Genomic DNA, 21724 nt, shown 5'->3' with positions numbered 1-21724 from the left:
TTCTTTTACAATACTCTCAAAGGTAACCGTTATTCTTAATAAGAGAACACATGATAAAATTTGTGAATAAATGACTGGGCAATCCACTGTTATCAGATATCCTTGATATACTTTTATCCAGTGGACATTTCAATTAATGTGATATGAATCTCCCATTGCAGAGTGGTCTGCAGTTCAAGGAGGCCAGATTGTGTGAGGGAGGTTAGAACTATCTTTCTAAGTGCATATCATCTTATTATGTGTGACATATAATGGGTGTTCATTAAATGACATCTCCCTTCTTCCATGGTGAATTATGGTCATGGTCAGTGAACATACTAATCCCTCTTCCTTTTCTCTAACCCTGCATCTTCATTTATAATTTAATCAGCCTGGATTAACTGAGTCTTTAGGAAAACTGAACACACATCTGAGCAGCCAGGAAGAACCTAGGTCAATGTCATCTCACCATTTTAAAATCACTACTTTCGTATGGCATGATGGGACGTTTAAGTATTCACTGACCTGGAGCAAACCATGTTTATAACAGATCTTGTCCCAGTAGCTTTATAAAGTAGAGCTACTTTCACATCACCTACTTCCCGTAAGTTCCTCCACCTCTAATCAGCGCTATTCCTTTTTATCATTCACCTCCCTTTGCAGGAGACATTGCATGTTCAACCCGCTATTATATCTGCCTCTATTGCTTTCTCATTTCTCCTCTCTATACTCAACCAGCTCTCATACCAACGTCAGATGCAAGCAGAACTATTCCTTCTCTCTTAACAATGGAATAACACCTCTTCCTACAGTTCAGCATGTGGTCGGCAAGCCCAAGGCCTTACTGTGTGTGTGTGTATGTGTGTGTGTGTGTATGTGTATGTGTATGTGTATGTGTGTGTGTATGTGTGTGTGTGTATGTGTGTGTGTGTATGTGTGTGTGTGTGTATGTGTGTGTACATGCTGCTGTATATGAGCAGGGATAGTAGTGTGTGGGGTGGTCATTGAAGAGAACGATTACCTGGAAGAAATATATTAGATGCCCATCCATTCTAATAAACTTGAGAAAACGTCAAGGGAGTGACGGTTTGTTCATGCAAGTCCTGTCAGTAGCTCTAGACACTCTTGTTGTTTCTCATAATTCTTGATGTACATCAATTAGTACATACAAGGTTTCCCTTTAGCAAATATCGTATTAGACATGGTGTGCTTAGTTACTTTAAAACATGGAATTACTAGCTCGTCCCTCTATTGCGTGTATGTTTATGTGTGCGTGCACACTTGTGCACATGCACCAGTATGACTGTGAAGGTCAGGTGATGCCTTGCAGGAGTTGGTTCTTATTTCTTCTACCCTGTACATTGCAGGGCTTGAGTTGCAGTCCTCAAGCTTAATAGTGAGTGTTCTAACCTGGTAAGGCTACTTGCCAGTCTGTTTATGTGTTTCTTCTTTTTATTGTATTTCTTTGTACTGAAGCAAGATAAGAGGCCAGAACTCTATGGCTCCTGCCCATTTTTTTAGTCCTCAGACTTGCTGTTTTATAATCTCTTCTATTATCTACAGGGTTTTGGAATTTTTCCAGGCTCGACAAATAGACATGTCCACTTTCACTGTTGCTTCTTGAATCTCCTAACAGAGAGTATTTTGGAAAAGTCTAACATCTGCTGCCTAAGTTGATAAAAACAAATAGTAATAAGAAAACCTTAACGACTTTCTTGCCAGCAGGGTTATCAGGTATGCGTTAGGCAATCCCCACCACATTCTTGTAAAACTTACAGTAACATGGATAATTGATCGGGTGCCAACCCACAATGCATAGATGGCAGATGAATTTAATGCATACTTATTTTCTATATTTAGCTATAGTTACAGGAAGAAGGGAGCATACTTGCTAAACATGAAGGCAGGGTCTCTAAGGCAGAGCTGTGAGCACCTACCTAAACGCAAATGATATAGATATAAATATAGAACTTTTTGTTTAAGAATTAGAAGGTAAAGACGATATAGGGATAAAACTCATCTTTCTGCTTCAGACCACAAACTAGAGAAGATCCTTGCACAGAAAAACATCCCCAGGAGAAGTATTCTGTAAGGTGAGAAGGGACTCTCTACTCACAACTTCTGGAAAGCAAGAAGAAAGACTTTCATCTGTCTTGATTCAAGCTGGAAATTGAAATCCACTTTATATACAATACATAGGTTTTGGTGCTCAACATAAACCCATGTTTTGAAATACCATTTTTTTTCAGATAAAGCAGTACAACTCTGAAATTATGACACTTATGCATGGTCAGATATTGCTAAAGCCTGGTATGGAGGTGCATATCAGATCTTACACTCATGAGACAGACCAGGAAAATGGCTCATTCAAAGATATCCTATATTGCAGAACAAACTTTGTGGGTATCATACTAGTAGAGCAATTGCCCAAGTTTTAGAGAGCCACAGGTTTGATCTCTAGAACCCGTCCTTCCTAAGTATGCAATTATGGAATTCATAAAAACCACCTTAATAATAATGAGCAAATCTTCACAAAATCAAGCTTCTCAATAAAGGATCAAAATGGTAAGAACCTACAGGAACATAAAATGGCAGAATACTGTTTTTAAATTCAAAGTAATAATTATAGTAATAATACTTATTATTAGTATTTAAAATATTTGTGTGTATAATAGTTACATTAAAAGTAACTATACATTGGAGTGGGTCAATTTCCAAAATGTATTATAAACTTGAGAAATATATTCACTTAGGTTCCCAAATGAAGGCATGAGTTTAAAGACTCATGAATTAGAATTTTAGAGAACATCTTAGGTTAGAAGTTAACTAACATGTCCACAAAATCTCCACCCCTAATTTATTCTGCCTATAAGATATGCAGGGATAAAGAAAGAGCAGAGACTGAGGAACAGCCAACCAATGACTGGTACTACTTGAGACCCATCCCAAGAGAGAGAGAGTCAACCCTGACACTAATAATGATACTTTGATATGCTATCTGTTTGCAGAGAGGAACCTAGCATAACTGTATTCTGAGTGGTTTCATTCAGCAGCAGATGAAAACAGATGCAGAATCCTAAAGACAAACATCAGGCAGAGCTTGGGAATCTTGTGGAAGAGTCAGAGAGAGAAACAAGTGACCCAGAGGGGTCAAGGGTACCGCAGGAAGACCTACAAAGTCAAGTAACCTGGGCCCATAGGGTCTCACAGAGATTGAATCACCAATCAAAGAGCATGTAGGGGCTGGACCTAGACCCCTATACTTTTGTAGCAGATGTGTAGCTTGGTCTTCATGTAGTTCCTCTAACAATTGGAGCAGGGACTGTCTCAGACTCTGTTGCCTGCTATTGGGTCCCCTTCATCAAACTGAATTGCCTGGTTGGGCCTTAGTGAGTGGAAGAGGAGGTGTTTCATCCTGCTGGGACTAGCTGTCCGGAGGTAGGGTAGTAACCAAGGGGACTCCCCTTCTTTAAAGGGAAGGGAAGGGTGTAATGGGGGGAAGAATTTGTACTGTCAGAATGGTAAGGAGAGAAGGGAGCAGAGGCTGTGATTGAGATGTAATGTGAATAAAAACACAAATTATGAGAAGAAAAGAAGTTAACTAATAATATTCAGAGCCTATTTTATTGTTTGTTGAATATATCTTATTGTATATTGGTAGAACTGATGATAGAAAAGTAAAAATGTATATTTAAAGGAATGGCATATCAGACTGAATATAACAAAGTGGGTAATGAATATCAAGTATAGAGTAAAGATTAAAATAGATCTGTTGGAGTTGGGGATTTAGCTCAGTGGTAGAGCGCTTGCCTAGCAAGCACAAGGCCCTGGGTTCGGTCCTCAGCTCTGGAAAAAAAAACTAAAATAGATCTGTTGAGGTATACGGTGGGCATGAGCATGTGATAGATATGAGTATGTGTGTGAGCATTTAGGGCATTGCTTAAGAAGACGGAACGGAAGTGCTGAGAGAGTGTGGGAGGGCATGTGATGATCAGCAGTGTAGATTGCCTAGAAGCAGTCACTGAAGCAAATTTCTTTCTAAGGTTTACAAGGAGGTCATCAAGTTTTCTTGGCCCGTATGTTCATGCAAACATTCTGTCTTAGATTCAAGTTCATAAAGGAGTCAGCTGGAACAACATTCAGTTCACATCCAGTGGTTTACTGTAATATTCTCTATTTCTTCTTGACAGTGATCTTGCCTCCCCTTCTCCCAGTCATTTTCTACCCCTTCTAGTGTCTCCTCAGATAAAGCATACACACACACACACACACGCACGCACGCACGCACACACACACACACACACACACACTCAAATATTAATAGTCATCAATTTTGGAAACATCTTGTTTTTAGCTTCTAATAAACTTTTAAAATTCCATTAGTCCACAGCGAGCAGAGAACGATATATAATTTGACACTAAGTTTAGGAAATCTTCTATTCTAGGCCACTCAGCTTCTTGCTTTCCTTCGATGCAATTTCTGAATTCATCTATTTTGCCAGTACTGGCTCTAAAATCAAGTATTCAGTAATTCATTCGAAATAATTTTACCAGGTACTTTATTGGGACATGTAGTGAATGGTCATTCTATGAGCATATAATCTCTCATTTTCATATCCATGACTGTGTAATCATCTTAAGACTTCCCCAATTAAAAAAAAAACATTTGATGTATTTCCTCAAATCTCTTCAACAGTAATGTTATGTTCTCATTTTGCACTTCAGACCTTTTTTCCATTCAAGGGGGGAACGTGTATTAAAGGGGGCTTGGATATGTATTTTCAATTTCTCTTATAACTATATGCCAAGTGTTCTAATACTAGATCAACAACTTACCAGTATAATTACAAAGTATTCTTGGATGTTTCCTTCTGGAAGGAATTAATTCCATTAAATCTATAATTTGCCTGAAAATATAGCAACCCCTTCTTATTGGTACTAACATATTTACTTACTTGATTAGGGAGAGTATTCACACAGAATTCCAAAGGTATAAGATCCTTATTTAGCTAGCTAAATATAAATAAGAACACCTGGAACACAACCTATTTTAACAATGGATAAATCAATATGGTTTCATTATCAAAAGGATCTATGTCTGTAGCTTAGTGTTAGAGCAGGATCATTGAGAGGACCCTGGATTTGCTATTTTAGAATAGTAAAACCGAACAACAGAAGCAGCAAAACTGAGGTCTTTATAGTGAAACTTGTCTCCTTCCCTAGCACTATTCTAGAAGAATTTAGCAAGAGTGCAAGTGCTGAGTCAAACAATGAAGAACATTGTGGTAAAGCATTGCAAAAACAAGCTAGACAAAACTTTGGAAGCAATTTTCAAAATTACACTTCATAAAGGCAGCCTGATAAAATAACCAGGGGTCATACTTCTGAAATCATATTTAGACAGTCTAGAAAGGACCCAGGAAGTCTTGTTTGGAACACCCTCCCAACATGACTCTTTTTCTGCAGCAGTATTTGACAATTATTGATTTAGTCTTCAACACTGGACACATGTTAAACTATCTTTCAAAGAATTACTAAAATGGGAGCAGAAATGTCCCTCTATGACTGTGACACTAAAAAAAAGTTGACTCCTATGTATATAGTTTCCTTTATTTCAGCCCTTGGGGGGGGAAATAAAGAGGGAGAAGAGGCGGGAAGGTGAGAGAGAATGAAGGAGGTGGAAGAGAGAGAGAGAGAGAGAGAGAGAGAGAGAGAGAGAGAGAGAGAGGGGGGAGAGAGAGACTGCATCAGCATTTGCACAGGAGATTTAGACACACACACACACAATTAAAGAGAGAGAGAACAGACAACCTATAGAACTTTAGTTTAAAAAAATCTTATAAAAGAGTAACCTATGACTGTTACCTTAAAAGTTAAAAATATAGCATCAAACACTGAATTACAATCACTTATTTCATCAAATAAAATTAAATCCTAGATAGTCTAATGATACCTGCCTCTTGAAATCAAATAACATTGTCTATAATGGTAGGAAATTCCCCATGATTTGAAGACTGACAGAGTCACGGAGCTGCTTGCTGAGAATATTGCAAGTAATTCTGCCGCTATTTCTGCCCAGGTGTCATTATGGTGTAATCAAAGAGGTATCGAGTTATTCTGTGGAAGTTTCTTTGCCCTTTTTTTCTTTTTGAATTTTATCTTTTTGTTGTAAAGGATGATGAACATGATTCTAAGCACAATGTTACCACTCACAAGAGCCATGTTTTCATAGAAGAAAGGCAAGATACAGGGGACAGCATCTTTCTGTATGTGAGCTTGTAAATAGCAACCTCCTTGGGTGAATCTCCCAAACCACAGGGATTCCTGGATGCTTAGAAATGCCCAAGAACTAATATCCGCTTTTCAATATTATCCCCAAAGCTAACAATACCCATGATACAACCCACAAACCATGTGGAGCTTAAGAAGAAGGAAGACCAAAGTATTGAAGCTTCATCATACATAGAAGGGGGAATAAAATAATCACAGGAGATAGAGGGAGAAAGAGACCTGGGAAGGAGAAAGGAGGGGAAGAGAAAAAGGGGGGGCACAGGATCAGGTTTAGAAGGGACAGAAGTACAGAGGATCGGGAAATTGAATAAAAGTATGTACCAGTATGGGATGAGAAACTGGCAGTAACCACTAGAAAGTCCCAGATGTCAGGGAAATGAGAGGTTCCCAGGTCTTTAGCCAAAATTTGCAATAAAGGGGATACAGAACTTGTAGAGACCACCTCCAGTAGATAGGCATGGCCCATCTAAAAAAATTTAACCCAGAAATGTTCCAGTCCAAAGGAAAGACAGGGACAACAACAACATCATCAACAACAAAAAAGTGCTAGAGAGATGGCTCAGTGGTTAAGAGCACTGACTGTTCTTCCAGAGGTCCTGAGTTCAATTCCTAGCAACCACATGGTGGCTCACAACCATCTGTAGTGGGATCTGATGCCCTCTTCTGGTGTGTCTAAAGATAGCTATAGTTTACTCATATACATAAAATAAATAAATAAGTTTTTAAAAAATGGAACAGAGGTGGAAGGAAAGCTTTTCCAGAGACCACCTCACACATTTGCAGACACCAAGCCCAGACACTATTGCTGATGCAAAAAAAATGCTTGCTGATAGGAGCTTGGTATGTCTGGTCCCTGAGAGGTTCTACTAGCACCTGACCAATACAGATACAGATATTCACAGACAAGCATCAGACTGATCCTGGGGACCCCAAAGGTAGAGCTTGGGGAAGGACTGAAGGAGCTGTCATTAACCCCATAGGAAGAACAACATCAACTAACTACCAGAGCTCCCAGAGACTAAACCACCAACCAAAGAGTACATATGGAAGGATCCATGGCTCCAGATACATATGTAGCAGAGAATGGCCTTGTCTGACCTCAATGGGAGGTAAGACCCTTGGTCCTGTGGAGTTTTGATGTCCCAGTGTATGGGGGATGCTAGTGCAGAAAGGCTGAAGTGTTTGGGTGGAGGAGTACCCTCATAGAGGCAAAAAAGGAGGGAGAAAGAGAGAGGGGGTAGTTATGGAGGGATAACCAGGAGGGAGATATCATTTGTAATGTAAACAGACAAAATGATTAATTAAAAAAAAGAAAAAATAAGAGAAAGTGTAAAAGGTACAGAAAAAAAAGAATAACGAAATGCCAGAGAATGATTACATTTATACAGAATAAAAGCACCTCGTTGCAGCAAATGAGGCCTGATTAGGTGCAAAGGATAACCTTAGTCCATGGTCAAGCAGGAATAAATGGATAAGCAAATGGGCCTTGACAGGATGTAGGAATAAAGTGTATAATAAATGAGTAGGAGCAGAAGACTTTACTGCAGACGGTCACCCTCCAAAGGCTTGTTGTATTAAGGCACAGTGGGTTAAAATAAGATCACCACTAAGGTGCTTTTAGCTAAGAGACATAGGACTGGTTACAGAAATAAGGCAAACAAGCAATTTTCTACATTGAAGTTGAAAATCTTGTCACAAGTGAGATGACAATGTGAAGTTGATGTTTCTAGAAAGACCAAAGTTGGAAGGCAAATCCTATGTTTAAAACACTAGTGCTTTATACTGTGTATCCTTGTTCCCCCATTCATATCATTGAAAAAATGGATTCACTAACATGTAGGGTCACAAGTAGTGATCAAACAAAAAGTATAGATACCTGGAATGGTTTAACATTCATAAGAGACCATCATGAATATCCATTCCCTTCTCGTACTTAACAATGCAACCTTCACCAGGTAACTCAACTTTGGACTTACCTCACACTAGACTTCTGAGCACAAATATTTTTGTTTAAAGCCACCTAGACTATGGGGAATCTATTACAGTAGCCAAGGCAACATAATAGGTATACCAGAGGAATCTGGTTATGTGTCAACTGTTCTGTCAGCAGGATCATCAGTCCTCTCTTTTTATCATAAAACTCTTTAAATATAGTTATTTTTCTTACCATTTTACATCTAAGAATCTATGTCTAGAGTCACAGGGGTTTAAGAAATCGTTTGGACACTTTGATGGACAACACTCCAAGGCCCATTATTAATTTTTTTTTCTAGAAATCCATCCTCCCACTACTCTTTCTGGAGTGTCTTGTCCATAGAGGACTCAAAGTTAAGAGATTAGTGGCTATGAGGATGGCACAGACAGTTGTTGTTATTATTTGGTATGCTATACATGTTAATGTGTGGCTATATGTATATGCATGTTAATGTGTAGTCACATGTGTATATGTTAATATGTAGTTACATGTGTATGTGTGTTAATGTGTAGTTACATGTGTATGCATGCTAATGTATAGTTACAAGTGCATACACTTGAGTTTGTAGTCTAGAGGTTCATGGCCATTTATACCTAGTGTATTGGAAAAATTCCCCTAATTCCAGCCTTTGTGGAGATTACCAAGGGTCTCACATGCACCTGGCTGCTATGTGGGTTTTGGAGACAATAACACCAGTCTTTCCATTTAGCTCTCTGTGTGTATGTTTCTGGGAACAATGATTTTGTACAAATAATCCACTGTGAATTTGTGGTGAGAATTACCAGAAAATAGAGTCTCTAAGTTTATAAAAGAGAAGTAAGCAAAAGTCAAAAAATTATTTGTGTTATATATCCTTTTTAATAAAATTAAGCCATCGCATGCCTTGACAACTTGGTTCTCTCCCATCCTGTGAGTCTTGGGATCAAATTCAGACAGTCATGCTTGATGTCAAATGCTCTGATCCACCCTACAGGCCCATATATGGACTAATTACCACACAAGTCACTTAGTTATGTTTACAGCTCTTACATTTAGAATACATGGAACGAAGCGAGCCTTAATCCTGTTTGCTTTTAAAGTAATTTCTTATAGAAAAACACTCTATGCCATACACTGAAATTTTGTCTCAAAAAGCTTTTAAGCATTATTTTCTTTATAGCAAGTGCACTTAGCTATGCTGCCTTCTCTCTCAGCACTTCTGTGGTGTGCTAGAATACTTCTTTACCTCTAGTAAGGTATCGGTGCCTCAGGTAATTAAACCCACTCCCTTTCCACTAAATTGCTTTGCTTTGAGATTTTTTCAATGTTGGAGAAACATCTGCTTTGTGTCCTAATATGCATTGCTAATATTTTCTCAAACACACGGTTATGGTAAAGAAATATTTTCATTATTGAAGCCCGTGATTCAGGTATTAGCAGCAGTTCACATAGTTTTTCATGGTCCATCCCTGATATATATAGAAGAGAGGCTAAAAGTGAGCTCCATCAGAGATGTGGTTTACTGTCCTCATCTGCTGCAACTCTGGGTTTACCTTACAGCAGTTCCAGCTGTTTGGTGAGGGGTCTTGGTATTCTTTAGCCGTGAGAATGCCTACTGAGGTTAGGATCAGCTCCCTCACCTCTGCGACTCAACCTTTCCATCTAACGACCTATCTCCACACACTGTGATCTTCATTAAAGAATATTTAAATGTAACGAAGTCTCCATTAGTATCAATAGATAAATATGGTCATATAACATACCCAACACAATAGTATAAGTAAATAATAATAATACATATAGCAAAGGATATCTACAACAGAGAATGTAATTAAGACAGAAGATCTGAACACGTTTTAGAGCAACCACTAGGATCTAGGACATGGGTGTGAGTTTGAGAGAGCATGAGAGAAATCTGGATATATGATCATTAATATCCAATGATTAATGGCTGACAGCTTCTGGACAGTCATGGCAACAATGGGGTTGAGTTATTTCATTGGATAGCTTGCCACTCTGTTTATTAATTCATTTGAATAGGCATACAGTATTTTAAATTCAACAATTTAAAACACTGAACTACATTATATATAATATAGTTTTAATATATATTTTAATATATATAATATAGTTATATATATATATATATAAACTCCCATGAATATGAGAGTGTAAAGATATAGGTCTAAGGACAGCTAACTATGTCCATTAAAAATCCTGAATTATTTCAGGAATCACAAGGGTAATGCACTGGGTGCCTCCAAATTGCTACTGGAACACAACCCATAAAGCCCGCTTCTTTCAAAGCCACAAGATTTTAACCTTCAGTGAAGAAAATGAAAGGCAACGCCAAGAGCCAACGACCCCCTGTATCAGAATAAGGAACAAAATGCCTACTTCACTGCACCTGCAAAGGAAAGCAGTGGGCGCCCGAGGGTCGGCTCTGTGTTTCTAATTTGTCCTGAAACAATAACACAGTGTTTTACTGCCCCTTTATTTTAGAAATAAGATAAAATAACAAGCTTTTCAAAGAGAAGTACAGCAACCCTACATACCAGACTTTCTTCCTATCTAGGGGAGAAAATCAAATCACCTCAGAATGCTGCATCTTCCACAGAGTGTGCAAATCACTGTATCTAAAAATATTAAGAACTATGCATCAGCCTTGTAATGGTTGATTTCTCCTATGAATTTTAATGTTGATTTATCTATATTAGAGAGCTTGCTTTATGTCATAATTTTATGTTGGTATATGCTGTTGTAAACATATTATTTGACAACAAATAAATTATGCCCCTATGTTTGCTACTGTCCATTGATTACCTCACTCTTCGTCCCTGGCCACAAATCCAAGGCTATTTATTAGGTTTAACTGATCGATTGACTGGTAGTTACTTAAAGGCTATGCCTTTCTAGCTGTTGTGTTTTACGTCAGTAATTATAACTTGACTTTGTCGGTGTGCCTTTAAAAGTAAGGAAAGTACCAATTCAAGGAAAAGTTTCAAGTTTTCAAAAGAGGCAATTCAACGTAATCACAGCAGGCAATTACACAATGCCTCTTTCATGAGTCTGAATAGATTATCGATAGTCACATTAGTGTGCTGGTAGCCTGGATTTATAAAGCACAGCTGATGTAAAAAATTTTATATGCATTCTCAAACCAAAGTAACCACGGACTGTCCTCTTAAAAATAGGAACAGAAATAAACACTGTGGCAATTTCAGTCTTCTTTCCTGTTTCAATCACTTTCTACATCATTAATGTTCTGAAGGTAGGGGGTATCATTGTCTCATGTTAGAGGCTTTTAAAGATTTCTTTTATAGCAGAATCACACCTGACAACTGCCGAGTTGCAGGTTATGGCTTCAAGGTTTCTTCTCATCACTTTGGGTCTAATAGGACAACTAATAGGTCAGGGTGGGGGAAATGCTCTGAAATGTAATCTTTTAAAATTGCTCTAAGTACTTCTGACCAAAACCCATTAACCTTCCTACATCTACACCAGAAATGCAAAAACACAGGTCTCTTCTGAGGCTTGGCCATACTGTGCCAGCCTAGTGCTTGAAGCATGATGTGACACAGCTAATGGATGTGTGATAATGAGAAAGATACCCTTTGTGGAGGCTCAGATTTTGTAGAGTAGCAAACCAGAGAAAAACATAATTTACAAAGCAAGTATGTATTTGTTTTTTTGTCTGCCTTGTATTTATACAAATTAAATCTAATTAATTCTAATTTAATTAGCTTATATAATAGAACAAGCAAGAGAATTATTTTTTTTGTCACTTTCTTCAGTTATCTCAATTTGTGAGGTAAATAGCTCTGTCTGAAATCCTTGAAATAAGCATAATTGTTTTGGCAAATGTGGATGTGAGATTTAAACATAAGTGTATATGATGGGTGATTTACATAATTATTCCTCATATTCTGTAGCAGAAATTAATATATACATTTGAAAGATGTGAAAATCAGTACAACGTTACAAAACACATAGGAAGGCAAAATCGTTTTCATGGTGCTTTTATCATAGGTTCCTAAAGAAAGATCTGGAAACAATGCACCCTTACCAGATCTATGGTTGTTCTTATGTCAAGGCATTCCTTGGTCCAAGTTTCTCAACTCATTCATAGTAATTACATCATAGTAGTGACATGGTTATTATTTTTTTGATAACTAACGAACAACAGGAGTGGTTCAAGAATATAAGGGGTAGAGCATTGGTTAAAAATGTCCAATTACACGTAAAGTTAGCTGTCTCTGCTGCTTTTCCATGACATGACAAGGTGATTAATAACTTTTCAGCTGAGAGATGTGGTATCCTGGCGAATGCAATTTATAGACTGGAAAATGCCAGGGGAAAATAAATACAGACCTCTAAATTATCCAGTATGTTTTTAAAAATATAGGTGTGAACCTTAGTCTTCCAAATGGAGCCGCCAGTCTAACATAAGCTCCTTAATTAGCTAAGTAGATTTGCAGTATTTCTTTTATTGGGAGGATTCCAGTTTTATGTCAGTTGGAACATTGCCTATATCTAAAATCATTTGGAAAAGCTGAGTTAGTCTAAAAATATTAATAGGTACTCTAATACTGCATGCATTATTAATACTGCCTAATGCTACGTGTGGCTTCTAATACATTTGGAACAAACTAATGAATATTCATAAAATGAATTGATACCAATAAACATGGATAGAAATCCTCTTAATGGAAATGTCATTTATAAAATGAATGCTCTGAACATCAAAATTAGACTAAATATTTTTATCACAACTACATTGAAAAACTCTCTTTTTGTCAAAGACAAAGAACATGTTAGAAGCATATATGCTTAGGACAATATCTAAACATTTAATGCAAATATGTACAATTGCTGAAGAATATCATTTTCAGTCAGAATAAGGGGAACATAGTTCCTATTTTAGCAATATCAAATATAAAGTATCAAATTAAAATCACAAATAAAAATTAAGTTACACCTAATTATTATGTTTCTAATAACTCAATTTTTTTGCATAAATTCTTTGTTCAGCTCACTTTCTTACCTGGATAATTGTATCCTATTCAATAGTACTCTTTAAAAAGGAAATCAGGATGTACTGAATTTTTCAATGTTGTGCTTTCCTTTAGCTTATACACTAACCTGGGTCTCAGAACACCATCCACATAAGTATTTGACTGCAAACACTAAGCACTTACATGGTTAGACTTTTAAAATATAACTGCATGTCAATTACTGTTCACACTATGTTGACACGGTTGAGATTTTACCTAGTATAAGAGTTATAAGTTCAATATATCCCTACAACAAATTGAAAGTTAGCTCAAGTACCAGGGGAGATATGAGGCCATGATAAGAGAGAAGCATTTGCATTTGACCCTGTGTTTGCAGTCCAAGGTTACAACTGTTCTTATAAAAGAAGGGGAAAGCACACACTAACATACTTCAGTTACTATCCTTTTTTAAGAATTATTACATTTTAAAGAGGTTTAAAAATATTTAAATGCATTCAGGTCAAATTGTCTTGGAGAATGATGTCATATAAGTTCTCTTTGGAAGATTAATAAGGCCAAAAGCAAAGACCAAGGAAATAAGCCAAACATGGAGCACATGCTTGTACTCTGGACATAACAGGAAGATCTTGTCTCCAAACCTAGACAGGACTGTGCAGTAATACCCCTTTTGCAAAACAGAGTGGCATTGTGTCTCAGTTGAAGACTAAGACTTTCACATTTCTGGCTTCCATCCCCAATGCAATTCAAAACAAAATAAATAACTTCTCAAAATCCACTTACATTATACTTTTAAGCATATTTGCATACTAAATATTTGAAACAGTATTTGAAATTATATGACTGTAAAGGAGTTTTGAAACATATACAGTAAGTTTCTAGTTTAAAGAAACTTATTTCATATTGTACGAGTAAGACTTCTTTTTATTAATTCTCTGATGATTCTCAGAACTCATCCTCCAATATCTTATAAACAGGTTAGAGTTATACTTCTTCCTATCATACCATATATGTTTAGTGGCCTTCTTTATGTTTTTTAGCATGCATCCATTTTACAGTCAACTCTATACTGAACCCTGAATGTTACAAAGTCTCATGTATATAAAAGCAACCCAAATGTGGTGTTGTACAGTCCACTGTCTCCATGTTCAGAAAGCTGGTAAATTATATTCACTCAGGGCTGGTTCTGTTTCCACTTCTACTGGTGAATCTACTGCTAGTTTCCCCAACTTTACATCCACCTATTGTCTCTTTCCATTAGATACGATGGGGTATACACTGCCCATGGTTATATTATATGTAATATATTTATATATAAATATGTTGTATATGTCATATATATGTCATTGATCAGAGTATCATATTCCCACTTATTCAGTCAATTACTCCTTGAATTATTTGCCTAATATTTTCTTTCAACTATATATTTTCCAGAACAATAGGTGAAGAACATTATTTTCTCATGGTACAGTACATTTTTGAACTAATTGTTAGTTAACAAAATTCCTGAAATGAATTGAAATGCTATGCTCAGGAGTAGAGAAAGAAGAGAGATGGGAAACATTTGGGTTGTGTGAAGGGGTGAGGGCAAAGGTCATGAATTAACCTATGTTGAAAGATCCAGGAATAGCATTCAGTCTGGAAACTTCCAATTCTCTTTAAACAGTTGCCTGCTATGGCTAAATGAGACTCCAACTTTATAACTCATTAATACATTGGGATCCCAGGGGTAAATCTGCAAAAAACAATCCCCTTCTAGAGTCACTTAATATTTTCCAATTGATTTCCATGCATTATTTCGTTAAGTACATGCATATCAACAAGTCAGAAAGATTTGCTGAGCCTAATTTTCAATTAATCTGCCAAGTGTAAGTAAAGAATCTAAAATTAGGTTTGTGTGTGTGCTTCTTTGGTAGACTCTTGCATAGCATAAGCAATGTCCGGCCTTTTACTATACAGGTGCAAACATGCACATGTGATTATGTACACTCATGTGCATAGACACACAAAGAGAAAGGCAGAGAGGGACTCTTAAATATAAACCTGCTATAAAATATGTTCTTACAATATCATTCTCATTTGACCAAATATATCTAGATCCTCATAGTGATTGATTAACTTTTCCAAGCACAAGGCTATCATACATTTAGTTTATGGAGGTCCTATATTACTGAATAGAAATAAAGTAAGGTAAGACTTAATCGCAGATTACCCATGTGTCCGTTTTATGTGAAGTTGATCCATAGTGGCCCAGAGGAAAGGCATCTAGAAGCTGTAAACTTGAGAAACAGAAGGTGAGGTGACATCATCGTCAGTGCTCTCTGTGCTTTGCTTACAAGAACAATGGGGATGCGCCTCAGATGTTGCAGACTAAAAGAGCCCCGTCTGTGTGTGTTTCTTTAAATGCAGTCATAATAACTGGAGAACAGCACTGGGGATCTGGGACTCTAGTTTACAAACACCAGTTTACTGAGGCTGCTGCACACTAATAACTAAGTTGGAAAATGAGTCAAACAGAAACGGAATGCTGAACAATTAAGATTCTCTCCCCATAAGCCCATCTCTATCATTTTATTAAAGGCTACTGGGAAAACCCTTACTGAATAACTAATTCTAAATTATATTCGATGAAAACAAATTAATGTAATAATTTTCTTTCTGAAATTAATTTAAATCTCTGTGGATGCTGCAACAAATTTAGTCTTTACTATGCATACAAAAAGTTATGAAAAGCCTTATTGCACTCACCGCTTTAGGCAAAGATTCATGGTTTCACAGTCACTGGTAATGGCTATTATTTCAATTCAGAAAACATGCTCGAATCAATCATGTTTGCCTGTTTAGTTTAAATATTTAAAACTATCTCTATTCTGTTAGACTGAAATGCATAGCAACTGAGGTGCTTTCGGGTCTAATGTGTGTGCTGGTTTCATATTTGTGTTCTGTTCAGAGTTGTAACAGTTATATTGTTCTAGAGACACTCTTTACCTCACACCTACCTTTTCTCTACCCATTTACTTGTCATTCAGTCTAAACCCAGGAACTCTCTCTTCGTGTGTTTTGGAGGGTTAACGTACGTATTGCTTCGCTTCAACCATTTAATTATAAAATGAGTCAGCATTTACAGTGATATCTATGAGTTCAGTAACTAATGCCCTCTTCGTTTTACAAATATTTGAGACTTGTGTTATGTCTTGCCTCTAGTAATCAGAAGAGTGGATTTGTTAGGGCTTAAAAGTATATTCATCTTGGTTTCTGTTGCTTGGGTTCCTGCGCTTGCCTCTCGCCATCAGATTATCTCTAGTGTTACTTTGTTCTGCTATTTCTGACAGTGGCTAGACTGTCCTATAAGCCTTTTTTCAGGAGTGCTGTAGACCTGTTTTCCTGTTTTCTTTCAGCCAGTTATGGGGACAGAGTGTTCTGCTTTCGGGCATGTAGTTTTTCCTCTCTACAGGTCGTCAGCTGTTCCTGTGGGCCTGTGTCTTGAGTTCACCAGGCAGGTCGCTTGCAGCAGAAAAGTTGGTCTTACCTGTGCAAAGAAGTGCAGGCCGACAGGAACCGGATGTAGCTCGCTCCTGAGAGACACAGCCAGAATACAGAAAATACAGAGGCGAATGCCAGCAGCAAACCACTGAACTGAGAATAGGACCCCCGTTGAAGGAATCAGAGAAAGAACTGGAAGATCTTGAAGGGGCTCGAGACCCCATATGTACAACAATGCCAAGCAACCAGAGCTTCCAGGGACTAAGCCACTACCTAAAGACTATACATGGACTGACCCTGGACTCTGACCCCATAGGTAGCAATGAATATCCTAGTAAGATCACCAGTGGAAGGGGAAGCCCTGGGTCCTGCTAAGACTGAACCCCCAGTGAACCTGATTGTTGGGGGGAGGGTGGCAATGGGGGGAGGATGGGGAGGGGAACAGCCATAAAGAAGGGGAGGGGGAGGGCTTAGGGGGATGTTTGCCCGGAAACCGGGAAAGGGAATAACACTCGAAATGTAAATAAGAAACACTCAAGTTAATAAAAAAAAAGTATATTCAAAGAAACTCATTCTCTGGAGTTTTAGAAAAATGTGTTTCTATTTCACCTGAAAGTAACAACAACATGTAAAAGCCCAGGTTGAGAAAAAATACCAGTGGGAAGTCACAGATATTTATGATAGGATAAGGAAAGAAGTCTCAGGACACAAAGAGAATGCCAGAAAAGTAAAGGAAAGGGAAGTCTGTCTTGTACACATAGAGGGCCATCTCCCAGCCATGTGCTCTGTACATAGATATTTGAGTTGGCACCTCACGGGCACAGAAGGAGCATGTCTTGGTGTAGTTAGTTAGAGGTCTCAGGACAGACAACTGTGCAGAGAGGGCCATCTCCCAGCCATGTGCTCTGTACATAGATATTTGAGTTGGCACCTCACGGGCACAGAAGGAGCATGTCTTGGTGTAGTTAGTTAGAGGTCTCAGGACAGACAACTGTGCAGCAACATGAGCCCTTCTGGTCATTTTTCAATGTGTGTATATCTATGGTGTTTGTTAATGGAAGTTGAGATGATTCCCCATTCCAGTTCAGGAGCAAAGCATGACCTTAATGTGGTGCTGCCCATGCTGCTCCTTATCTCTTTTTTCACAGGGAGCTCACCAGGGCTCTCCTTAACTGAAGACCGTACACTAGAGCAGTATTCCTCTAAGCACGGGGACTAGGGGAATAGTCACTGCCAGGAGATGACAAAGACGTGGTAGTGTGATCTGTGCAGACAGGTACTAACAGCCACTATGCTGAGGATGTGACGTGTCACCCAGAAATATCATCCTCTCATACGGACTTTTCATTTGTTCTTTTTGACATCGGCACAATTGTATATGAGCTGAATTGAGGTTCAACATGAGGTCCAACACTGTTCACAATCTCCCTCTTTCTGTTCCTTCCTGGCTTTCTTCCTTTTTGTGTTGTTCTTTTAGATTCTAACACATAAATTAATATCTTTAGCCTGTGAGAAAAAAAACTACAAAAACTCAGGATTAAAAAAAAAACCTAAAAACTAAAACTAATGAACTTGAGCCATGACAGTAATCACTTTTGCTCATTGTATGCTATTCCTTAGTTCACAGTAGAACACCTTGATCTACAGAGATATAATTTATGATACCCAGTTCAGACTCAAAACCTCAGTATAGCTCTTATACATGCAAAGCTATCTATGAAGTTTAAATTATAAATTAGGTCTAGTCAAAACTTACAAAAGAAATTGTTATATGTCTTCACAAGACCAGTACGTGACTATCTTACACAAAGTGATTTATTATTCAAATTTATTTATATGTGTACATATATGTGTGACTATTCAGCATGGCAAGAGGGTGTCAGATGAGCTGCAGCTGAAGGAACAGGTGGCCGTGATAGCCTTATTTGTGCTGGGACTCAGACTCTGCTCCTCAGAAGGAGGATCAAGTGCTCCTTACCACTGAGCGAACGTTCCAAATCCCTAGTTCTCTTAATTATATCTGCTTTCTGTTTTGCTTTGTACTTAACTGGTTTACAGATCTTTGAAATATCTAAATTCTTGGGAATGACATAAGAGGGCTTTAGAATTATTGTCAAGTAAAACATAAATCCTTGTCAGGAAGGTGCATCCTCAGCGTTCAGTTTGATTATTGAAATGGCCATGGGAGTCTGTGTATGAATGGGAATAGTATGGAAGCTATTTAACCTAATGAAGAACTCAGAACGGCTTGCACACCCTTTGCTGCAATAAAAAAATGTGAGAATAACTTCATAGTGATCGACAGGATATTACGTACCACATCTGAGGTAACTGCCATTTTCTTTGAGTTGAACCTGAGACTGAACAGTAGCAGCATATTTTGTTCATTCTGCCTTTGAGTGCTCTCTGGCTTTTCCTGTAGAGCGGTGGTGTCATGATCTATTTTGTGAGCATATGTCCACCTCTAATGAACATCTAGAAGCTAAGGGTGTTTCTCACTGCAGAGTGCACTGGCTATGCATCTGGTTCTGAGGTCTCCTGTGCACTTTACCTAAGGCTTTGACATTCCACGCATCTCCTTTGCTTATGTGCACAGTTCTCTTAAAGGCTAAATGAAAATAGGGTTCAGTACGTTTAATAAGCTAAATACATCTACAGGATAGCCATTCTTTTATTTTAGCATGCTGACATATTTGCCATTGTTTTCCTGAAATCACAGGGGAGTTTGAAAATGAAATCCATACTGGGCTATGATTTCCTTCTTCACATGAGAAAAGTTTGCCATAGTTAAAAAATTAGTTCCCCAAAGTGAAAGAAGACCTTGTGGTTTTAATCTTCATGATAATATAATTCAGTTTCTACATGGTCTTCATTTCCTCCTCTGAAATAGCACAACTTTGCTTTGTGACACATCATCTCTGATTGTGCAGGTTAACAACTGCAATATTTTATCAACGACACAGTGATATGTCAGTGATGAGGATTTAATCAACTGATATCATATCTAAAATCAATACTAGATGTATAATAACATTTCTAAAATGCTGGATAGATTATTTATATATTAAGGACAAATGCATTATATACATTTTCATATTCCGATTCAGGTTTTAAAAAATAATGAAGTCACACAATATATTCAAGGATTTTATACTGAAACGTTCTAGGTAACGTCCCAAACCCATTTCTATCCAGACCTTTTGAGACATTGTCTTAGTGTTTGCTACTGTGTTGTTATAGCTTTGACAGTGCCGCTAGGAAAGGATCAAGGTTATCTCTTGTGACATCAGGAGACATCCTCACTAGGAAGCAACAATCAGCCACAGTCAGCAGTCGGATGTGTCCGCGATGGTGACACAGGAATCTGAACATCTAGAGATGGAGAGGGGGAGTAGTCTATGAAGATAACATATTTCTATACTGGGCAAAATTTGTCTTGGATGTAAAGAAATTGTAAACTCTTAATACTAAGGCTGGTTTTCAAATTATTCATAGTCACCTCATTATAGCCAAGGATAAGAAAGAACACCCAAGCAAACAAGCAAACAAACAAACAATAACAATAACAAAATACTGAATAACTAAAGCAAGAATCACAATCTAGTTACCAAGCTCTCAGTTTAGTCTATAACATAAGTAGGATATGGTGCAGAGATCCTGCAGAACACAGACCCTCCTTTCTATAAGAGATTCTAAAATCCTATAAGCTCTCATGGCAACTGACGAGAATTAATATTTATGCTAAATCTCAGTTTTAGATTTATTTCTCACTATGAAATGAATCAATTTATGACTCTGTATATCTCTGTAATGACTATGTGCTTATTTAGCCATAAAATCTATAAAGCACACCCACAGGAGACAAGCAATTTCACAGCAATAAAAACTATAGAAATTGCCCGAGATCGTCAATGAAGTAAAACTGCATTCTTATTCAGGTAAATGCTGTACCCATTTGTCTGTGAACTACTGTTCCTCGCCTCTTTCAATTGTTTCCCAGTGAAAGAGAAAAACTCCCCTGTGCCTTAAACCTTTGTTGTAACCACAGCACCACCTTGAATTCGCGTAATGTTGACTATTTTGAATTAGTTTTGAGGCTATGACAAGGCATCACTTCATCAACCAAAGCACACAGACTTTGTGTATTTAATTGGATCCTACAAGTGATGAAAAGACAGGTATAAATGATAGGTCTATGCCAAAATGAATTCCAACCTGACCTATATGAAATATGGACGGGAAACAAACTAATGATTTGAATGCAGAGGTGAGGGACTGAATCACTAAAGCATGTTTTAAAAACTGTCCGAGAGTCACAAATATTCCATACAGAACAGTAAGAGCTACTACTTTAAAGGGATTTCCCTTTTTGTAGATCACTGCAGTTCTGCTATTGTAGACGTTAGTTAACCATACAACTGAGACAAACAGAAAACACTCCTGTATTTCTTGGAAATATATCAACAAAGGTTCCTAAACACACACACACACACACACACACACACACACACACACACACACACACACACACACAAAAGACACACCACTTTCATGATGATTCAACCCTCAGTATTAAGATATTCTAATTATTGATTAAAAATTCTGTAAGTTTGTCCTTTTGTTGTTTGCAACGCTTGCAAAATAATTTTTAATGAACTGTCGCCAAGTTAAATTTTGAGGTGTTGCTCAGCATGGCCCCTGCCACTTTAGACAAAGCTCACGCTGAAGAGTGAAATTAATCAATTAAATACTATTAGATGTGATATAAAACATCACCATTCTTTCATTAAGTGTCACCAAAGCTAAAAATAAATCTTCTCCTGTGTTTGCTCTCTGAGGTATATCTCTGCTAGCAGAGATGTTACAGACTCAGCTCCACAGAGGGTGGTTTTAGTGTCTTTTCTCAAGTTTTGTCAAGTTTTGTCTGGCTCAGAGGGCTTCATCGTGAAGTTTGTCTTTCTCTCTTTCTTTCTTCTCTCTCTCTCTCTCTCTCTCTCTCTCTCTC

The 21724-nt window shown here is 37.6% G+C and overlaps 1 protein-coding gene; it reads right to left on the bottom strand.

The window, feature by feature from the left end:
* Erich1 (glutamate-rich 1) overlaps nucleotides 1-21724 on the bottom strand; it is a gene marked incomplete at its 5' end in the record, with an annotated part of 52793804 nt that overhangs the window by 33225951 nt on the left and 19546129 nt on the right.

This window comes from Rattus norvegicus, chromosome 16, assembly GCF_021556685.1.
Source record: "Rattus norvegicus strain SHRSP/BbbUtx chromosome 16, alternate assembly SHRSP_T2T, whole genome shotgun sequence".
NCBI lineage: Eukaryota > Metazoa > Chordata > Mammalia > Rodentia > Muridae > Rattus > Rattus norvegicus.
The sequence above is the reverse complement of the archived record's forward strand: the minus strand, read 5'-3'. Positions and strand labels throughout refer to the sequence as shown.